Below are 12943 nucleotides of genomic sequence, written 5' to 3' on the forward strand. Positions count from 1 at the left end.
GTTTTTTGCTTTTCCCTTAGAAAAACTCTAGAATGACCAGTTGCTTCTGTCACATGTCCTATTCTTAATTTTCATTGTTTTTTTTTTAAGCAATGCTTTGCTTCCTCTTACCCATTTATTCATATCCCAATCTCCGTCAAGTAACACTTTCTTCACAAAATCTTCCTAAAAATAAAACTCTTTTCTTTATATCTTCTGGCACTTATTGCCTATATTTCTAAACTAATAACTCTATAATCACAGATATGTCATATATGATGCTGGTATATGTATTACTGTCCTGTATATAAAACTGATGCAGGAAGATATTACATAAAGATTGATTTATGAACGCATGTACATAAGCAAGTTCTATCATTGTATGTATTGAGCAAGTCATTTATCTCAACCTCAGCTTTGCCACCTGCAATTTAAGAAAGATGCCCTAAAACTGACTAAAAAAACCAGTATGGCCCAGTCAGTTTCTCAGCTGGAAATACCACTGAATATTTACTGAAAGCTTTAAAAATAAATTACTCTCTTTTACAATATGCATTACAGATCATCTGGGGTCAAAAACTGATTTTTCCCTTTTAACCATAAAAAAGTGATTGCAATGAAAATATAATCTCAACATCCTATTTTACAGTCTAAGACTCTACTATTAATAATATTCTCCATCTTAAATACTCGTATCTCGAATATTTTTCTTGTGGACAAATGGATCTACATTAAATTAGGATTAAAACAATTTAATCATTCAATAAAAATTTACTTGCAACAATACTGAATCTCTATCTTATATAATCCATACTTTTTTTAAAAAAAAAGTTTCAAGAATATCTAGTTGAAAAAACTAGGAAAGGGTTTCTTCATACTGTATAAATCAACTCACTTTTATGGCAAAATAGGTGGGTAAAAGGCAATATCGTGTTTTCTTTGTGATGACTACAGCTACAATGAGAGAAAAGAGAGCGGGACACCTTTGGAGAGCTTGTTATTCATCAGAAAGTAAGTACCCAGCTTTCTGACCACTTAAGAGCAGTGGCAATTTTCAAATACAATACAGAGAAGAAACACTGTTGTCTATGGAATTGCACAGTAAGAACTGTCAAGATATATCCACAAATAGTAGCATCTGACTGATCTAAGCTGAAACTCCTTTTCCTTTTATTCATATCTTTTAAAATCAGTAGTATGTGGCTGAGTAACAATAAAACAAAAAATAAAAAAGAAACTTCATTTTTACCTGCCAATTTCCTCCTGCTTTTTACTGATGACTGTCTTTTTAAGCAGAACATTTGTATATAATGATAGTTAATTTCTTGTGGAAGTTTTCTTTGTTCTTGATAGAAAATGCATTACCTCCTTGCCTCTTCCCACTTTTACACCCTTTATTTGGCTTTGATTTATTCAGTAATCTTTCCATTTCAGAATGTTTGAGGAGAAGTTTCCTCAATACTAACTCTGTTCTTTTGAACTTTCTGCACAGCTCACAGTTGTTCTAAATAAGATATGCACGTGTAAACCTCCCAAAAAAGCTGTAAAATCTTAAAGCTATATAACATATATTATATATCTTAAGTTTACCACTTTAGAGTAATATATTTCTATTACTATATATTTATATAACACCAGTTTAAATATACATATATATATATATATATATAAAATATTGTGAACATTCTTTATTACTGATTATCTTTACACAAAACAGTTCTCAGGGCCAAAAGATACATTTAATTTCAATTTGATAATATATGGTAAACACTGAAACCAAGGCCCAGAGAGAGGAAGTGAATTACAGGAAGTGACACACATAGTTATTAGAAGAGTCTGTTCCATAAACACAGGTCTCTTGATTCCTAGTCTTATGCTTTTTTATCATACCATTATCCATTTGAGACTAGCTACATTTTCTATACTGCAAACTGGGAGGGTAAGAAGAGAATAAAAAGGGTTAAATCAGATTCTAATCATGCTCACTAAGAATTACATGGTAGTCTCTCTTATCCAAAAGCTTAGAAATTAATCAGTTTGCTTAATTATCATTATTCCATTAGGTTGTTTAAAAGTGAGGATGCATATATCATTAAAGTTGTCATATTTCATTGACTCTGACACACTGTTTTTTAACCTTTAACATCTCTAGAATCAGGACGCATTTTATAATTCGGTACAGCCAAGCAGCAGCAGAGGCCATTGACTTTGTATGCAAAAATTGGTTGCATTCCCCTTGCCATGACCAGACTACCATCAGTCCTGACATTTCAGGACAACTGAAAGAAGAAATATGAGAGCTGGTTATTGTCTGAAAATCTTCCACTGTCACATTCTAGCAAGATCAACATAACACCAGCATCAAACCTTTCAGAAGCTATCAGCTGCTTGGAATGAAATCCTGAAGACCATCATGAAGTACTCTTAAGAAAGGGTGCATCAGTAACACACACAGAGACTGCTGTCAGCAAGAACATGGGTATGGATATGACTCAGTCAAAAAAATTCTTCAAAAGAATGAGAAGCTGAAAAGAACAAAAATTTTTGAATTCTTAAACCAATGTGTTAATTAATATACTTTTCACACATACACAAAATTAATATATTAGGAAAATCTACATCCATTTAAGTCTAAATTGCTCTTTATTAAAGTATAATGTTCTAAGTGATAGAAAAATACTGTATAACGATTTAATTGTGGTGCTTCTTCTTTCTAGAGCATACGTAAAATAATGATGTGTTCTGTAATCAGTGGTTCCTTTGTTTAAATGAAATATTTGTAAAGTATTAAATGTAACTAAACATTTTATCCCCTAAGAGAAGCTTCAAGAACTTGCAGTACCTTGGGGCCAATACTGTGAACCATAATTATGTCACAGTGGAGTATGGTACGAGACACTGCCACGTCCAGTGGAAAGGTGGTCAGATAAACACCTGGAATACCCATTCCTCTTATGATCTTTACTTGATACAAACGTGCCCCCTAAAATGTGAACTACTGTATTCAAAACTCAATATCACTGTTTTCACTTTCAAATATGCCTTCTTAAAACAAAAAGTAGAAACATCTGTTTCTGACCCCAAACACAGATGGAGCTGCTAATTATCATTTTAAGTTTAATTCAAAAATCAGTTTCCCTGGAGGCGAGGAGCCCAGGTCAGAGGTGGTCGCTGTGGGGCAAACTGCTTCAGACCTGGAGCCTGAAAATAGAGCACTGACGACGCAAAGATATGACTCTGAACACATTCTAAAACGCCGGAGGTAACGGAGAGGATTGTCAATGTCCATCACAAAATTTGCTTTGAAACAAAGAGAAATCAGATCCATTCCTTCTTAGTTCACAGCTCTTTTACCGTGTGGCTTTGGTGTTAAAGCTTCATTGACCCTTTATATTGGTCACAAAGCAAAATACTTTAGCAAAATGACTTCAGCTATCCACCCTCCATCTACCCTGCCTTACTTTTCCACCTGTCTGCAAATTACTACATGCATCTCTGTCAAAATGACTCAGACATCACCAGCATCTTCTTTCCCTGAAACCCTACTGCACATATTGATGGGAGTATAATTCAGAGTTTATTGCACACAATATTGTCTAGTTTCTGAACATATCTTCATTCAGGAAAAAGACACTTATTGAGTGATGTATGACACCATTCACTCTTGTACATGTATTTATACATGTACATACATAGACTTTCTCCTTCCAAAAGTAATTTGAAGCAGCTTATGATAAAAAGGAGATCTGCAAGGAGATACAACCAGTCCATCCTAAAGGAAATCAGTCCTGAATGTTCATTGGAAGGACTGATACTGAAGCTGAAACTCCAATACTTTGGCCACCTGATGCAAACAACTGACTCTTGAAAACACCCTGATGCTGGGAAAGATTGAAGGCGGGAGGAGAAGGGGACCACACAGGATGAGATGGTTGGATGGCATCACTGACTCAATGGACATGAGTTTGAGTAAACTCTGGGAGCTGGTGATGGACAGAGAGGCCTGGTGTGCTGCAGTCCATGGGGTTGCAAAGAGTTGGACACAACTGAGCAACTGAACTGAACTGATGATAAAAAGCCCAAATACAATCAAATCTTGATTGAATCAAAGTTTAAGTTCAAGAATGGATTCAAATAATGAAACAGGATAAAGGGAGACAATTCAGGACCCCTGTTTCAACTGAACACAAAATTGGCTCTGAGATTCCATGGAGTTAGACCCAAAAAAATGAAAATAAGGCTTTCTATGTTTTTTTTTTTTTTTAAAGACTCATCATGTTCAACAAGATACTGGCATGTGAGCTAAAAATTAGTTCCCTCTTCTAGACTCTCCAAGTGAACAGGTACCAAAAGCAGGGAGTGATTTCGATTTGGGCATAACTGATATCAAGTCCTTCTGCATGAGAATAACTGGCAAAAAGTTTCAGTCATTTCTCATATTATTTCTAATTTACAATTATAAGATCATATGATAGACACATAACAAATTATAAGATCTTACATGCTACTTACAGATCATGTAAGAAGAACATGCTCTGGTTTAACTATGGTTTCTGTTATGTGATATATAGGTATATGTTGAAATGTAGGGTTTGGGATTTATACATGGAATGTAGTATTATTTGGTGTTTGTAATTCCTCTATAAGGCCCATTCCTACATTTTCTGATTCTTCAGAAAATATTAAAAAAAATCTCTGAACAGTATGAAAGCAAATCATTCTGTATCAGAAGCATGAAGCCTGACATGTATACACTTTGTATCCACAGATCCAAGTACTGCTTAATTCTTGTGTGTGTGTGTGAGGACTTAATTCCAGTGTAGACATTCCATATTATTAATATAAGAACTTCAAGGAGGCCAGGGTGTGATATTTATGGCACACCATATTAGGTGCCGTAGGTTACAACTATTGCTTCCTTCCTGTCAGTTAACAAGAGCTCTGGATTTGTTTAAGTGTAACACTGCCATGTCCATGGGAAAAGCAGACCTCTCCTCCAGGCCTTGGGAAAGGACCATGGTTGATCAAAACCAGTCATGCAATGTATCTCTTTGGATGGGTCATAGTTTTAATCAATCAGACATAAAAGGAAGTCTGCTGATAGCTTCTGGGAAAAAAAAAATCCTTTCTGATAAAAAGAGAGATTTCCCTGAGAAGACTTCCTCTCTTTTTACTTTGGGTAAGACTGTATGAAGAGGTGATGTTTGGCTCTGTGGTAGCCATATTGTTTGTTTCGAAAATTGTGAGCCAAGAGAATATAGCAAAACTGTCCCAGAGCACTGACAGTTCAAGGGCTGCCAGAGGTAGCCAATCATGGACCAGTATACTCTAGAATTCCAGTACTCTTGCCTGGAAAATCCCATGGACGGAGGAGCCTGGTAGGCTACAGTCCATGGGGTCACTAAGAGTCTGACACGACTGAGCGACTTCACTTTCACTTTTCACTTTCATGCATTGGAGAAGGAAATGACAACCCACTCCAGTCTTCTTGCCTGGAGAGTCCCAGGGATAGAGGAGCCTGGTGGGCTGCCGTCTACGGGGTCGCCCAGTGTGGGTCACGACTGAAGCAACTTAGCAGCAGCAGCAGCATACTCTAGAATTCTTGTTCTGAGAGATAAGTCTTTACTGTTTGGACTTTTAATTGGGTATTTTGTTGCATACATGCAAAAGTTTTATAATAAACATCATATTTTATATTGCTATATTGTACACAGAACTAAGCAAAACCTGGCATTCAACAAATTCATGGAAAAAAATTGTAATCAATCAGATAAGATCATGGGTCATGACAGCAACACTGATACATCTTTGTAAGGTGTAGTTCTTCCCTATAAGTGTATCCAATAAAAATAAAAGTTGCTCAGTCATGTCCGACTCTTTGCAACTCTATGGACTGTATAGTCCATGGAATTCTCCAGTCCAGAATACTGAAGTGGATAGCCATTCCCTTCTCCAGGGAATCTTCCCAACCCAGGGATAGAATCCAGGTCTCCCATATTACAGGTGAATTCTTTACCAACTGAGCCACCAAAGAAGCCCAAGAGTACTGGAGTGGGTAGCCTATCCCTTCTCCAGGGATCTTCCCACCCTAGGAATTGAACTGAGGCCTCCTCTTTGCAGGTGGAGTCTTTACCAGCTAAGCTACCAGGGAAGCCATACTTATTGTATCCGATAGAACTTAAAAAAAACAAAACCCTACACTGAGATAAATAATTAAGCAACCTAATTTAAAGTTACCATAGTCCATGTTAACACACATGTACAAGAAAATGTTATTAATCAAATGCCATCACTGGGATGTGCTGTCTTTATACAAGCCTTAGGAAGGAGTATTAAAACAAAAGATCCGTATTTTCTTTCCTTGACAACATTTCTCACATAATTGATGACTATCTAATTTATAATTATGAATATCAAACTTTACTGCTTTATTCAACAGATTGAAGGAGACAAGGTGCTCTCTGACACCCCCAAAAAAACAAAGTTAGGAAGAGTAAGATGCCTCCATTCTGCTCATTATGTTTCCAATTAAACTATCATCCAGAAGAAAAATAAAATCACAGTTTTATCATAGTTATTTTATGAATATTTAGCATGTGAAAAAATTACATCTATCCTCTTCTGTGACTATTTACTTTTTTTCTTTACTTTTTCTCCTTTCTAAATTCTAAAGTATTTAGGTGAACTTTTACATATTCATTTATTCTTTCACAGTGGCAAAAACTTTTAAGTTTCCAGCCCCAAATCTGTTTCCCCTTCTTTTTTCATAGATTCTGACTTTCTCCAAGGTAGTGGTATGCCAAAGGAAAGACACATTTCCCAACGTGTTGGGTACCTGGAAGTAGCCATTTGATACAGTTCTGGTAGGTATGGAAATCTATGGGGAGAATGTCCACATGACAAGAAAGACAAAATGCTCAAAGAGAAGGCCTGTTTGGTCCTTCATCTCCCATTTTTCTTTTTTTAATCTCATCAAGAGCCCTCTGCCATTTATTAACCAAAAATCAAACAGATCCTTACCACCACTGCAGTGCAAAGAAAAGGGGGAAGTAGGAAATGAGGAATTTCCTTCCTCCAGACTCCAATCATTCTCAAGTTCTCAACTCAGGATGATTTTACCTCTAAGGGACATTTGGCAACTTGTGGAGAAAGTCCTGGTTGTCATAACTGGGTGGGTGACTGGGTGGGGTGTGCTGCCGGCATCTAGTGGGTAGAGGCCAAGGATACTGCTAAACATCCTACTAATACAATGTACCAGACACCTCACACACACACAACAAACACTTATGAGCCCCAAATGACAACAGCGCCAAAGTTGAGAAATCCTGAGCTAGAAAACCCTGTTAGCTTCCCCCACCCACTCCTGCTTTGGGCCTAGAAAGCAGACATGATGCCTGGGGTACAGCAGTGATCTTAGGACCATAGGAAACCACCAACACGAAAGATGAAGCCTGACTCCTTGTTCAAATGCTTAATCAACTCTCTTCTCCTGACTTTTATCATTAGAAGAGATAAATAAATCCTTATTTACTTAATCCATTATTAGCCAGATTTTCTGTTGCCTCATAGCCAAATGTATTTATAAGCAATACATTTATCATTCACTTATGGTCTACTTTACATTCAGACATGGAGCTAAGCATTCTGAATGAAATGATAAATTAGGTATATTTTTTAACCTCTGGGAACTTACTCTCCAGTGAGGGAGCCAACCATCAACAAGTGTGAAAGGTGGGCTACTTCTAGTATGGATAACATGTTGTGGGAGCTCAGAGTAAGGATAGCAGGGTGACAGAGAAAAGAACACTCTAAAGAAACAAATGTTTTCCCATCCTAGAGTTAGGATATATCTGGCAGGGGGGCGTAGAGGAGAGTAGAAAGTAATCCATAACAGAAGATTAGTATAAGGAAAGCACAGAAGCCTAAAATGTCAAGTAGTATTGGGGAAAATGGTAAGGAGGAGTCAAGTGAATGGAATGAAGAGCAAATTGGGGAGGAATTCCAGGTGGAAGGTATTTTAATCTAAAAAGGGAGACTGGGGAGTAAATTGTGAAAAGAATTGAGTGCCCTCAGAATTATGGATATTAGTATCCAAAATATAAAGAGCCACTGGCCATGGCTGATAAAAGATCTGTAAGACCATACCTGTGTTTTAGAAAAATAGGTAACTTAGGTGAACTGGTCTCGGATGATTTCATTTACAAATAATTAAATATAATTGAGGAATCATAACTTTCTATTTACATTCTAATAAGATAGATTCCAAACTTCACTTCAAAATACTTAAAAGTATTTTGTGGCAAAAGTGTATTGTTGAACTGTTGCAGTTTCCAATGTTACTGTTAATTCCAATTGTGTTTTGCTTTCAAAAACTATAAATTAATATTTGTTAGATAATTCATAAAATTCCTTTGTATAAAAATTTTAAAAAAGAATTCTAGAAATAAATGATTATTATGCTTTGCTTTAAAGAATGTTAGAAGGGTCTGTTTCAGCACATGGAAACCCAGAGAGGTATTTATCAATTATACCCACTAATCAATACTGTCCCTCAGAAAGTTGCCAATAACATTGGGGCATGTGTTTATATCTGTATTCTCTAGCTATAGCTTATTCACTATCCTATAAAAATTGTAATTAATTAAAGAAATGTGAAGAATGATATAGACCCTGTCACTGGATAACCATGTGGAAATAATAAAAATAGAATAAAATATAAGAATTTCAGGGTTGGAAGAGACTTCAGACTCAGGGAAGTCAGCCAACCATGAAAAGAGCCATCAAACATTCAAGTACTCTACCTGTGGCAAATGGAGTTCTCAGCCTACCTTCTGTGAATGTATATTCCATCTTCAATTTCAAAACAATTCAGACATTTGTAATTGAAAATATGTTATACCTGAACATAAAGGAAAATTTCACAAAATGAAGCCCCACTAAAGGAGTAAAAGACTGAGAGAAAATACTTTGGAAGGAGGGAGACTATGGAAAGGAGAGTTGCTTCAGAGGGCTTTTCTGAAACCTACACTGCAGGAAGTCTATTACAGTAGGCTGAAAGACTGACTCCCTCAATTTCTGCTTATGTTAAGAGGATTGGAAAGACTAACTGTAGAATAGCAGGCTTACAGATAACAGTTACTTCTTTTCATCAAACCATGTAATCGGAAGGCCTGAGTAATGATTAACTTCCACTTGCTCTGTGAATCACTCAATCACTCCGCAGAGCAGGTAGACTTATATTCATTCTCTGCCAAGGGCACGGTAAACCTAATGTTTTTGCACTTAACATTTAATATTTTAAGTAGGTGCATGGCCCTTGCTTCTGAGCTCATTTCTGAAAGCTGGTGTTCTGTTACGCTGATTGAAATGCTGAGGCATGTTATATCTTTTACACATGTACCTCCACTTTCCCCAAGTGATATTTTTATATCTACGATCCTATTTATAATTAAGTACAATTAATTTTTGAGAAATATATTATGATTGGAATCTTCATGGATGGCATGATTATTTATTTAAGCAAAAATAGTCTAGTTTCAGTATGAAAAGAAGGAAAAAGTATATGAAGTATCTATAAAATGGCAGAGTAACAGACACGGGGTTAGTTATCCGAATTCATGTCTCCTAAGTCCTATATGTATCACTATGGTCCTGGAAATGAAAAAAGAAATAGTATAATACCTTTGTGGAGAGCAACTACTCATGATTCAGAATGATCACAAATGAATCAAATATTAGACACAGAATTTTCCTCATCTCTATAACACCCTAACAACCTCTTCTGGAATAAATCATTCCCACTAGAAAATCTCAACCTAAATAATTGCAGGTGGCTTTTCATTTCTACTCACAAAGCATTGGGCTGGCCGGTCAGGAGCCGAAGGAGGAGGTTGGAAATGTTTGGACTCCCTCTCTGTTCTGCCCGGGGACTCGACTGCCCCATAATGCATAATCTATTAGCTGCTCATCGCAGGGGATCTAAGGAGTGACATCTTGACTGGAACCACGCAGAACTGAAAACCACTTCGCAGGAAATGTGGGGAAGAGCAACTTTCCTAGCCCTGTCAAACTACGAGGCTGCACCGGCCCCAGAACGAGCCGGAGGGCCCGGGAGGGAGAGCCCGAGGCTGGAGGCAGCTCCTCCGCGCTCCGCCCCGGCCTCAAGCGAGGGTTTTCTCGCGGAGGAGGCATTGTTCCTCCATCTGCTCAGCCTCCGCGTTTCGCCAGGAAACCCTCCCCGCTCTCTGGTAATCTTTTCCCTAATGCTTCGGTACCTCTCTGCCGATTTTTCGGCTCCCGGTCTCTGGTCCCTGGACACCGCTCTAGGGTGAAAGGCTGCAGCAACTGGGGCGCCGCTCTAAGGCGTCGGAGGCGACTGCACTCGTCCGCCGGAGCTCGGGCGACGTGCGCGCATCGCTCTCGCTTCCTGCCTTCTCTCGGGGCTCTCCGGCTCTGACGGGCTCCCCCGGCCTCTTAGCCCGACTCCGGCTCGCCTTCCCCGCGGTCTGTACTCACAACCGCGCCTCGCGCTCCGCGTAGCCGCCGAGTCGTCGGCGCGCCGACACGACGCCCCCCAGCCCGCAGACCCGGACTCGGGCTTGGAAGGGTCAGGGCGCCGCGGGAGGTGGGGAGGAGCGGCGCGGCGAGCCGGGGCAGGTGGGGAGGGCGGGGGGCGGCGCGGGGCGGGGGAAGAGGGAGCCCAGGAAAAGAGGAGATGCATTTGCTTTGAAAACGCCAGTAAGGAGAGGACGGAGCGGGCAGGAGCGGAGAAGAGCCGAGAACACCCACCAGGAGGTGTGGGCAAAAGGGGCAATTTACAAAGTGCCGGGGCGCGAGCTGTGCACGGAGGAGGAAGGAGGCTGGAAGGAGGAAAGGGAAAATAAGGGTAAGTTCCCACCTCTCCCCAGAAGGTCGAGTCTGAAAACGCTTCCACTGAACAGAGTTAAACAGGGACTGATCGTGTTGTGAAGGGTGGATTTAAAAAGGAATTAAGTGTCGTGTAGTTTTGCCTATACTAGACTCCGCTCCATCTTGCTCAACTCTGGTAAATGACCCTCCAAGTAAATGAACTGACAGAAAGAAATGGAAGCTGCCTCCGCGGCGGAGTCGTCTAGAGGTACTGGCTGTTCGTTACAGGAAAATAACAATTTGGGAGGTTCCACGACCCCCACTGCTAAAGAAACCACCCAGTTCGTTAAAGTTCATCATTTTTTATTGCTTTTATTTTCGTCAGAGGATAGAGGTGAGGGGTTGGCACCAAGAAACGTTTAAAACAGCTATCTAGGTAGCATTCTTTTCCAAAACGATGAAATGACTTCCTAAAAGGGGATTGGGAAACTCAGTTACTCGGCTGGGAGAAGGGAGGGAGGAAGAGGGGGGGAGAGAGAGGCGGTGGGGGGGGGGGTGCAGGGAGAGAGAAGCATTTAAACTCTAACAGACGTTAACACCTCCAGCAACCCTCTTCTCCCGCCCCCGCCCCAACCCGACGGAATTGAAAAAGGGTTAAGCGTACGGAGAGAGCAGGGCAGGGTGGGTGGAGGTGGGGTAAAAGAGGGAGAGGCGAGGAGTAGGAAGTTCTCGGCAATCCCCGAGATTAAGAAAAACGCCGGAGCTCGGTGGACGCAGGAAGCTCCCTTACCTTTCTCTCTAAGCCCCGTTTGCACCTGATCTGCAACCATAAATACTTCGTGATGCTTAGAGTGCAGCCAAACGATGGCCGAATGTTAAACAATTCTTCACTCTCCCTCCCCTTTTGAAAAAACAGGCTCAAAAGAATGTTATACTGTTCTCGTTATCCATCCGCTCCAAAACATTCCGCTTTGTCGCTAAGAGAGACGAAAACCCAGCGTTTGGGCACGCGTTTATGTATTTATATATTATGCGGTCGGTATATAAACATATATACGTTTTCTGCGTATAAATCCAAAAAGAAAAGCACCACAGATGCCTCTGAAAGCGGGAGGGGACGGGGAAAGAAAAAACTTGGCAAGCCAAATGTATCCAAAGATTTCGTACCAGGAGCCACCTGCTTCAATATGCAGAATTCCCGGGAAGATTTAGAAGGAGAAGGGGAAAAAAATTAAAAATAAAATACCCCAAGCACACACTTGAAACTGGAAGACGACTAAGACGCGTGGAAATGGAGAGGATGAGAAGATCTCCCGAGGGTACAGATCCGTCAGCTAAGTGAGCAGTCGCCTCCGAAAATCACAGTCGAGGAGGTGGCTGCAGACGCGTCCCCTGCTCTGGTCCCCGCCGCCGCCGCCGCTGCTACCTGTAGACACGCGCACACACACACACACCCGCGCGCACCCACGCGGGCACACACACAGCACAACCTCCTCTCCCTCTCTCCCCCTCTCTGTGGCGTTGCTGGGTGCAGGAGTCTGAATCAAGCTAGACCCATCCTCCCGACCCCGTCCCGCCCCCGCAGAGCCACGATTGCCTCCCCCGCCACTCTCTCTGCGCCCCGTTTATTGCACAACAGTCCCTTCCCTGCAAGCCCCCTCCCCCGGGCCGGAGCCACAATCGCTTTGGGGGTGGTCTTCAGGGGCATGTGTCCAGCGGTGGCAGACGTGATGTGGGTCGTGGTCCTTCCCTTTTACAAGTTCCGCCCTCCTCCCTCCCTCCTCCAGCAGCGACCGAGCATCCTCCGCCCTCAGCACCCGCAGCGCCCGCGGCGGCAGGAGGGGTTAAGGGCCCCCGGCGTCACGTGTGACGTTCACCAAACCCCTCGCCAGAGCGTGCGAGTGAACCGCGCGGCAGGCAAGCTGCGAGGCCTCAGATGCGATGACTTTCTCGGTTCTAGGCGTCATTATGCTTCCCTTCCAGGCGTTTTCGTCTTGGTGACTGCGAGTGAGGAGTTGAAGGCAACAGCCTTCTACTGTGCTGCTTCAGTTTTTTTCTTTTTTTTTCCCCTTCCCCCTTGGTAAATCCCTTGCCACAGAACTCGCCCCTGATTTCT

The 12943-nt window shown here is 41.2% G+C and overlaps 1 protein-coding gene across 3 annotated transcripts in view; it reads right to left on the reverse strand.

The window, feature by feature from the left end:
* NLGN1 (neuroligin 1) overlaps positions 1–12135 on the reverse strand; it is a 956715-nt gene extending 944580 nt beyond the window's left edge. For 2 of the 3 annotated variants that reach the window (XM_061415495.1, XM_061415492.1), the window contains exon 1: positions 11618–12135. The gene's annotated coding sequence lies outside the window, so the exon portion shown is untranslated. Of the gene's footprint in view, positions 1–10253; positions 11350–11617 lie in introns of those variants that run through there. The other variant, XM_061415488.1, reaches the window with a different exon arrangement.
* Positions 12136–12943: the final 808 nt, after the last annotated feature.

This window comes from Bos javanicus, chromosome 1, assembly GCF_032452875.1.
Source record: "Bos javanicus breed banteng chromosome 1, ARS-OSU_banteng_1.0, whole genome shotgun sequence".
In the NCBI taxonomy this organism is placed as follows: Eukaryota; Metazoa; Chordata; class Mammalia; order Artiodactyla; family Bovidae; genus Bos; species Bos javanicus.